Genomic DNA, 10,015 nt, shown 5'->3' with positions numbered 1-10,015 from the left:
ACTCTTATCACTCCAGCTTGTGAGCACGTGCAGTGGGCTGCAGAACATATCAGTGAAAAGCAAACACATGGAGCCACTGACACGTTTATACTTGGATCTGTTCAATCTTGGCTGTGTCACAGAAGCATGAAATTAAGCTTCGCCTCAAGTGTAAAAACTGTCAAAAGTACGCTAAACAGATCAGCCATAAAACTGCAGTACAGGTTTGCAGAATAATACATTTAAACCTTTTAAACAACAATAGGCTGGTAGATTTGTTTGTTTTGTGTTTAATTCCATTATGAAGTTTTTCTCTCGGTTCCAGAAGATTCTGGCTCTTAAGAGTTACAGTATGAAAGGAAAAGCTGGAGAGCCATCACTGATTTTCTTTAGTGTATATAGGTTTGTTTTCTGAGACCTAAAGACAAATGTTTTTGTACAGTTATTTATATCTCAAAAGTTAATGCCAACATAAAAGCTGCCTTAGAAGTTTGAAAATATTACACTGTTCATTGGAGTGGGTCTTTAAGTCAGTCAGTACTGACTTAAAGACCCACTCCAATGAAAATTGTGTTTTTTTTTTTTACCATGCTCTTTTTACAATTTCTCACATGAAATAGAACATACATAAGAAAAATTAAGATTAAAATGGAATCAGGAGCAGACAAAAAATGCTGTTTTAAAAAGCTTGTAGTTTCTATGTGTAAACTACAATCAGTGGGTCACAAGCTTCCTGCTCGATTCTGATGCATCCACTTGCAGACAAGTGGATCCATGTATGTCTTTGCTGTCCTCGTCTGAGCTGGCATCTGGATCTAAACTGGATAGCTCCAATATTGATCGCCATTTTTGTTGCACTGGTAATGTTTGGTGGGGGTTGTGAGGGGCTGTAAGCTAGCAGAACAGCATGTAAACAGAAGGATAATGGGAAGGCTTACTCTCCACCAACTGTCCTGCCCAGTCCCGTCGCAGAAAACAACACAGGTTTTTTGATTTTTCCTAAAAATGTCAATGTTATACTTAAAGAACCCTGGGAACATTTTTAAAATAGATTTAGAACAGATTAAGATGATTGGAGTGCGACATAAAAGAGTTTTGTTACATCAAAGAACAAAACTGTGGTAAATCAGATCTGTTTTTCTTCTTGTTCTTTGCCAAACCTCACATTTTATTGCATTGATTGCTTTATTAAGTGTTTTGAAAGCTGGAAACCGAGAGCTGCTTATTTTGAGAGGAGGCGAGACTTGAAAAAATGGGTAGCAGATGGAACGTCTTTGATCACTAAAACCAGCTGCCATGACCAGTAGTGATGGAGGACCCAAAAGAAGGGGAGTTAATGGAAACTAAAACAGTCAATTTACCAAACCTCCACTTGACTTAAGATGTTTTACCCAAAGACTGCACAAAACATGGCAAACACAAGGGCCAAAAAAGGCGTAACTTTAGACACAACGTAGACATAAAACAAAAAGTAAACTAAAACAAAAAAAAGCAATCTAATGATTAAAATATGTCACCAACATCTTGAAAACTAGTGTTGAAAAGGCACTTTTGATTTTTCTTATATAAAAACAGCATTCTTTATATTTTCAACAGTAAATATATGGATGATTACGGCTAGATACAGTACAGACAGAACGTTTGGAGACACCTTCCCATTCCAATAAATGAAAAGGTGTGTCCAAACTTTTGGTCTGTGCTGTATATGGGAAAACCTGTACGAGGGCCAATGGCCCGCACAAAACATCAAGATCGTAGAGTGCTTGGATATCTCTTAGAGCGAAAATGTTCATGCACATTTTTTTCTGTGGGCATGTTGCAGGTGACAGGTTGTAGGGAACAATGAAACAACATGCAAGGGTAAGTAAGTAGGTGTCTGCAGCACGTATCTATCTGCATTCAGATCTTATTCCTGTTATCTCAGTCTATACACACCCAAGCAGAAGTGAATCCGTGGAAGATGCGCTGTGTAAACCATCGAAACAATGCTGTGAAAAGCAGGCATACAGCTGCGAGTCTTATCGTGGCATCATATAAATAAACTCACTGTTAAACAATGCCTTCTTCACTGTCAGTGATGGTCAACGGGGTTGACATCGCTGTTGACAGTAGGTCCATTCTTCGCCTAAGGGGATTGTGAAACCCGACAAACTGCACCACCGCAAAACAGTGACGGTTTCATTATAGACTCCACCTAAACAAACAAAGTGCAAGATATCAGGCGGTATTTATGTTTATGTAATGATGTCCAGGAAACAAAGCAAATGGGTTTTTTGTTTCTTGTTACTGGCAAAATAACAGAGCTGAGAGATACAAATAGAGAAGACAATAGTTCACTGAATGGAGCATGGCCATTTGCTCATAAGATGGCTTTTAACAAGGCTTAGTCTTGGATGCAGGAAGGATATTAAAGCTTTTTTCCCAGAGTTGACAGAAGAATACAGGGAAGTGGGTTGACCCAGTGGTTTTGAGCAATAGTAGTACAGGAAGTGTAAGAGTGCCAGGCATCCATTCAGACCAGCACTGTTATGATGGGCGAGATGATGGTGAGGCACAAAGCAAGTAGCTTTTCAAGGTTGATTTGAAGTTTCAGTATTGTAATAGTGGCTCAGGGCAGCGTCTCTTAACTGAACTACGGTTGAACATATCTATTGTTAATAGTGTTTTTTTTTTACTTATTGTTTTTATTAGTAGCTCATTTCTTCTCACTGCATTTCATTAATGTCAGTTCTTGATGCATAAGCTTGCTGATCTGTTCTAACTTAGTTCTGGTTTATTTCAATTTTTTCATAGCAACAGCTGTTATTACACTTTATAAATGCAAAGAACTGACTTTTCTAGATTATTTCATTTTTAATAAAAATCTTCTTGGAAATAAACTATTTACTAATGGAAATTTTTTTTTTATTTTTATTTCATAATTATATCACTTTGTAAAGGACACACATTAGTGTGATGTACAGCAGAGCAAAGTATGTTGGTTGCTTACATCACTGTTTTGGATTGTTTGGGTAGACAGCTGAAAATCATGTCTTGAAAACCTTGACAACAAGTTTGTAAAAAACAAAAAAACAAACAGCTAATAGTGCCCAAGTGCTGATATTAAGAGGAAGAAAAGTTCTTATTGTTCATTATTATTTCGTGGGATGCCCACTTTCCCCACTGTTTCTGAGAACCCTGTTACTCAGAACCTATACTCAATGGTTTGCAGTGACCTGTTCTTCAGAGTTCCCAAAGCTGCCCATTAGAGCTCATAGCAGGGAACTGATGGCTACCAGGAACTCTAAATGAGCCAACAACAAGGTAAAATGTGAGCCATTGGAAGAGAACATTTGGTTAATCTTTAAGTCACATGCACCCGTACTCGTGCTGCAGGTTTTACAGTCATCCAGCCTGAGGAGGGCTGCAGACAGCGGCCACATCTCAAGGGGAGAGCAGGTGGGTCGTTCAGTTCCCTTAAGGTTTGTATGGCCACCTTAGGAAATGTCATGAAAATGAATCGTACTGTTGTCATGAATGTGGTAGAGCTGGCCAAAAAATAAAATCTCTGATATTTTTTACACCGAATTCGGTTTTCGATTTTAAAGATTTTTTCCCCTCCTTTCTTACTTTCTTTAACAAAAAGAAAATACAAATGACTGAAAATATACAACAAAAAACTTTTTTTTTAACATTTCCTTTGGAAATGTGCTTAAACACAAAGTTCAACAAAATACAAGCTGTGAAAAATGTTTGTAGAACAATGAAGCAGATGTTTTGTGAGTTACTGCCATCTAAAGCATCTCATTAAGAAAAATGCTTCTCGGACTCCAACCGTTTCTGTTTCAGGTGTTGAAACAAATTTGCTGTACTCCCACTTTTGACAGCTACAACCTTCAAACAGATTTTGCTGTGTGTGGTCCAAAATCACAACCCCATTGGTCAACATGTAAATTTTCACTCACCAGCCAAGTTGACTGGTAGCTAAAAAAATCAGCCAACCCCTTTTTTACCGGACAAATGATTACATAATGGAAAAACTATAGGTGTTATTTAAAAAAAAAATGATGTGATGTTGAATGCAAAGAGAGAGGAAGCCACACCATACTGAAAACACAAGATAAAAATGTTTTAAGTGACTGATTTCTAATCTGTCTTTGCTCTCTGCTTTTGGCGTTTTCCCACGATCTATTTAGTGTTTTATTTTTTATCACAGATGGGTTGTTCCTTCTCTTTAGCACAGCTAAAAAGCCCCCCTGTACCCCCTATAGGTGCTTGTAGGATGCCTGTAAGATGTCCGCAAAAACTATACTTCTACTATCTACTTTCCACATTTTTAAGCTGCAAGCACTGAATGTGTTCGTACCACTTAAGCAGCACTAATGGGCCTCTTTCACAGTGTTCACTTCAACCTGTCCGCCCCGCAGCTTGCCGTTAAAAAAAAAGAGCGTGAACATTTTTGCTCTCACCAAATGGTTTATGGTCTTAACATTTTGTGCGGGCCACCTCCATGCGCTTTACAGATTTTCCCATTTTTTGCCAGCACACAGCCCGTATACCCGTAAGAGTACTTGTGACTAAGGGATAAGACTTTACAACAGGGGCGCCCAAATCTAGGCCTAGAGGGATGACCTCCTGCTGGTTTTTCCAGAAATCCTCCCTTATCTGCTACCGATTACCTCGATCAGGTGTGTTAAGCCAATAAGGAGCAAAAATGTCAGGATGGTTGGAAATCATGTAGGACACCGGCTCTGAGGCTGGATTTGGGCACCCCTGCTTTAAAATAAATAACATCCTCTGCTGTGCTGCTAAATACACAAATACAATATCTAAACTATTGTCAGTTGAGGTTCAGCACTTGAAATCATTCGTTAAAGAGCCAGACTGTTGTGATCCAAAGAAAATATGTTTGGCTGTTATTCAGAAATGGATGTCTCCTATGGCTATGAAAGCTTCTCTAAAGCCTGCATTGTTCAGCCTTACAGTGACAAATCCATTGAGAATTTGTGTTTGTTGTCATTTTTTTAATATATATAATCTTTTTTAGAATGTATAAAATCCAGCACTTTAAATTTATCAAATTATTCTTTGTCATCCATTGGTATTAGTAAAGTTGTCATAACTTAACAAATGACAGTCATGAAAATGTTTGTTTTAATTAAATCACATGAATGCCAAAACATTTTATCGGATCAATGGAATTTAGGTTATTCTCTGGTGTAATTCCATGTATTGCACAATACTTTGAATTTGACATAGCAGGCTATTAGCTGCAGCACACAGAAATCAGATCAAATCAAATTGTATTCATAGGAGAGCTTTTTATTCAGATTAGGGAGCTCAAAGCACTGTACATAAAAGCAACCTACAAATATGTACTTTCTAAAACTTTCTAAAACATGACAAGCACCCTCCCCACACACACACACATTAAAACTTTCATCCACTTTGTTTCACCAACATGACCCTCAGTCTGTAATATTTAATCTGAGACATGAAACCAAAAAAAAAGTAGACATCAGAGAAACATCTGGCTTGGCTTTACTGTGATGCAACTGTATTTTGTTTACAAAATTTACAAATTAAGCTTAATTCTTACCAAGCCATCTATAATGACACTGATCTTGATTTTTTTATTCTAATGGTTCTTCTGTCCAGGTTTCATTCATTGAATCCAGGCTTCCCTCACCACTTGTTGCTTGCTGCAGCTGCTACACGTTCTCCTCATGATTAAGTCTATCGTCATTCCTGGGTTTGTTGTTTTCTGGATTTTCCTCTATGAATTCAACACCTAAAGTCATCAGGCTGAACCAAATTTGCACAAGTATTCTCGGACATGCGGACACAGAAGAACAGATCAGACCAAGTGATAACTCTTTATTTTGTCTAACTTTAATAACCAGCTATGGGTCCTTCCACAGTCCTGACACGTATCCTTTCACCTTAGTACATTGTTGTCAGTTAGAGTCACCATTTTCAAGCCTTGAAGTCATCTAAAAACCACCAGACCCTACAAACAATGCCCATAAAAATTCATCAGTGATTAATCAGCTGTAATTATTCATTCATTCAAAAAAATCCATTAGGTCTATTTATTATTTCCTGTTTTCATTAAAAGTCCTACATTGAGATATCTTTTAATGATATAAAATATTTTTGCAGTTAGTCAGGGCAAAACATTAAATAACGGAATCCTATTGAACATTATTAGCAACAACTGAAGAACAAATTTAAGCTTGCATGTGCCCTCCTTTCCTCTTTTCCCCCCTCAAATATCAAGAACAATTTAAAAAATAAAAAAGAAGTGAAAAGTCACAATCTAAACCAGGTGGAAACTGCCCAATCTGGCAACGCTTACTTAATAATAACTCATAGTTCACATTTTATTCAGTTTTATAGGGAATTAAATATCTTTAGTTTTCTCACTGGCTGGAAAAGTTAAAAAGTTTGTGAGCCTCTACCGATTTTCAAAACATTCCAACCCTTCCATATGTATCTCTCCCCAAAGAGCAGTGTGACTTGTCCCTGCTGGGGTCACACATTCTGTTTTGGTTTTCTAACTAATGAGCAAAGTTCTTGTGCATTTTTGCTTTTCTAGAGGCCCAGAATGGGGAGGTTGTTCTTCACTCCAGCAAAGCAAACATGACTGACTGGGTTTACGTGTTTGCAAAGACATGAGATTGATTTGTTGCAGTTTAAGATGGTTTTATATTTGTAATACAAACCTAATAGTTGTGAATAAAACTTTTAAATAACAAAAGAGAAATGTCACAAAGCTCACACATTTTATTCTTTTTTTTTTTACAAAAAAAACAAAACAAAACACACAAAAACACCCACGCAGACACACACTTTCCCACAGCAAAAGCACTGAGGCACATGACCCAAACAGGACATCCTCTCCATCTTTTACCCTTTAGAGTTCCCAGTCTGCCTCTCCTCCACCCCATAAACCACTCTTTCCCTTTTTTTTAGCTATGTATTCAAAAAAGCTCGCTGAAGGATTATCATTTTATAAGCAGTTCTCTGTTCCTGCAGGGTATTTAGCACATAATGCAGTCTCCTATCTCATCTCCCCCTATGAGACCTCCTTTTTTTAACAATGTCGTCCTGCAATCTTTAGGTATGAGATTATATCTGGAAGCAAAGTGAGTAGGCGAGTCTGACACATTGTTATGGAAGATGCTGGAAAAAAGAAAAAGAACAACTTTAGGCTGGAGAATGAGTTCTTATAAAAATGCTGATGTCTGACAAAAAAAAAAGTCGTACTGAAGACTTTTTTTAACTTTAAGTCGCTGACATGACAAACAGAAATGCTTTTTGTTGATATGATACACAGTAAGAACTATTGTTATCATCATGCATTAACACAAAAGCCTAGAGGCCATAAAAAGATCTATAATGATGCGTTATAATATGATATTCTGGTTGAATAGGGAGAACAATGCTATTGTATTGGTGAGTTAAAAAATCTGAACTTTGGCAAAGACGACCCTTTTACGTCAACCAACCAGGGACTCAGATTTGAACCTTGACGTGTTGATAATCAACTGGTGCTGTCCAAAACTAACATGGAAGAAAATCTCATTGTTCTCCTCCAGAACTTTTATGATATTTTTCTCATATGCATCAATGTATTATTATTTTTGCTTTTGCTTTTTCCCTCCTCGGACTAGTCCGGGACAGTAAGCCTTCAAACTGGGGCGCAGAGAAATGGAAGTACCACTGAAAGAATTCAGATGCTGCTCCTGCAGTAGATGGTGAACCTCACCGAATACCCGGAGAGTATTGAATGATCTCATAAACCCAAACATGGAGACATGATTACCACCACCTTAGTAGAGCGCTTTAAAATAAATAAACTTGACCTCTCAACATCATCTGTGTCCTCCATGTAGTGTAAATTAGATTAACAGTCATTGCTTCCATGTAGCGATGAGGCTAAAAACTTTGGACACTAGCTCTTCCCACATGGGTCTGGACCATCAAATTTATGAACATTTATGGAATTTATGGAAAAGGGGTGAGCAGCTAATTTGACTCAGCGATAGAGAGGCTTCCAATGTGAATTAAATGTCAAAAATCGCATTCGGTGTAAAACAGCATTAGCAGTGTGATCTTTTTTCTCTATGAACAGAAACACAGAAACTTCATGCTGTTTATAAACAGCATAAAGAATTGGTGCATTAAATTCCTTTGCAGTTTCAGATGAAATAGTTTCACAAACCCAACAGTGTAAAGGTATTTTTAAAAAAGAAAACATAAATGAAAACTTTGTAAACCACCAGGGTGTTACATGAATCTGGCTGTCAGATAAACTAGGGCTACATTGATGAAAGTAAAGACATTGTAGCAACTATATATTTTCTGCCTTTCTCTGGTTTTTAATCTGAAAAGTTATATAAAATTGTATTCAGGCTCTGCAGCAACTTAGTTTCTCTGGCAAAAAAGAGAATTTGCATTTAATATTCTTGGCTAACTTACATCCAGAAATCATTACAAATTCTTTAATGTATATGTTCCCAACTCTATGAGTAAAGTGACTCTAAATTAATAGAAATATACACTTGTGCTTCCTCCCTGCTGAGTCCACCTTTATCTGTTTGCCCCCCCCCCCCCCCCCCCCCCCCGTTGTTCCTCCTCATCCCATCGGTGTTGACATTTTTGCATCCTGCTCTAATCCTTTCTCCTTCTTTCACCTTTCACATGTTTTCTTTCTCCCTTCTCCTCCCCTCTCTTTTCCCCCAGTGATCCCTTTGCCCTGCTCAGCCGGACTCCCCCGCTGCCGTCCAGATCTCCACATGGCTGGATTCCTTTTCTGTGACACACACAAACTACCCAAGAGGAAGTCTTAACCAAACTTGGTGTTTTTCCAATAAGCACAGCCATCACTGCGTAAACAGCCTCACGCTTGCAATTTATTCCAACTTCTTTTTTCTAAGTGTCACAATGGAAGACCTTAAATTCTGTCTAAATGTGTATCTGATAAGTTTCAGATTGTAAACTAGAAGCATCTTTAAATGTAATCACAATCAAACTTTTGAGTTTCAGTTTTCCATCATATTACTCATTCTTCCACCTTCAAGGTGGAGCAATACTACCTTTGCAATTCTCTCTGCTCCTCTCTGCCTGTAGAAAATGTTTTATTCCTGTCAAATTAATTCTATTTTTAGTTATTGGGATGAAAAAGGAAAGTATTCTGTTTCATGTGGTGGTTATGACACCTCAATTTATTATTCGCCAGGTAAATATATCATTTACAACTCAGCTGTATAAAGGTTTCATGGAAAATCACCACTAGATGAGGTAATAAAAGGGTGACAGCATACATTTGAATATGTGAAAACTGGGTCATAGCCACTTTAAGAGGTGATCCTGTTAAAATACAGATTGAATTAACAGATTTAGGCTGACTTCTTCTTAATTCCAAAGATGGGTCATTGGGTTTTTTCCGACAGGTTTACAAGCGACTTCTACTCAGTAAGTGCTCAGCCATGTCAACACATCCTGCAGGTGCAAACTTGTTTTCATGCTGCTGGAGAAACCTTCAGTAACCTTTGGTGCAAGAAGGAAATTAGGTGACTCCAAACAGGGCTTTTCTGTTCACACTGTTATAGTAAAATGCAAGCGCCTTTTTGCAGCGTAAGCACATGGATTTGAGTAAAAATGATGTCCGAGTTTGCATGGAAATCAAAGCTTTAAAGAGGAAAATGCAGAATAGAGGAAGAAAGCCATGATGTCTGCACTTTGTCCACAGCTGAACTTTCACTCACTCTGTCACAGGATAATGTCAGCTGGGAGTGTTTGGGACAGTTTGGCAATGCTCCATTGTGAAAGTTCAACATCTCACCAGAGGTTCACATGAGGCAAAACCTCACAATATATTCATTAAGCAAAGAAGATCCTCCCGTAATAATGAAGATTTTAATACCTTTGTGCCCTAGACCAATTCTGCAACTGATAATGTGTTAGCAAATACATGTAAAGAATGTTAAAGTGTGTGATGGTGTTCTGATTGTATTTGGTTTATTCACAAACAGCTCAACAACACCCTCTG

At 37.8% G+C, this 10,015-nt stretch overlaps 1 long non-coding RNA gene across 2 annotated transcripts; it reads left to right on the top strand.

Annotated features, from left to right (window-relative positions):
- The first annotated feature begins 846 nt into the window (after positions 1-846).
- LOC110017308 lies at positions 847-8,995 on the top strand. 2 transcript variants are annotated; one of them, XR_002292680.1, is made up of 4 exons: positions 847-3,282; positions 3,355-3,440; positions 5,617-5,710; positions 8,707-8,995. It is a non-coding gene; the product is annotated as an uncharacterized LOC110017308 (long non-coding RNA). The 2 variants fall into 2 exon arrangements; XR_002872425.1 differs by lacking the exon at positions 5,617-5,710.
- Positions 8,996-10,015: the final 1,020 nt, after the last annotated feature.

This window comes from Oryzias latipes, chromosome 20, assembly GCF_002234675.1.
Source record: "Oryzias latipes chromosome 20, ASM223467v1".
Lineage (NCBI taxonomy): Eukaryota > Metazoa > Chordata > Actinopteri > Beloniformes > Adrianichthyidae > Oryzias > Oryzias latipes.
This window is presented reverse-complemented; position numbering and strand designations above follow the sequence as displayed.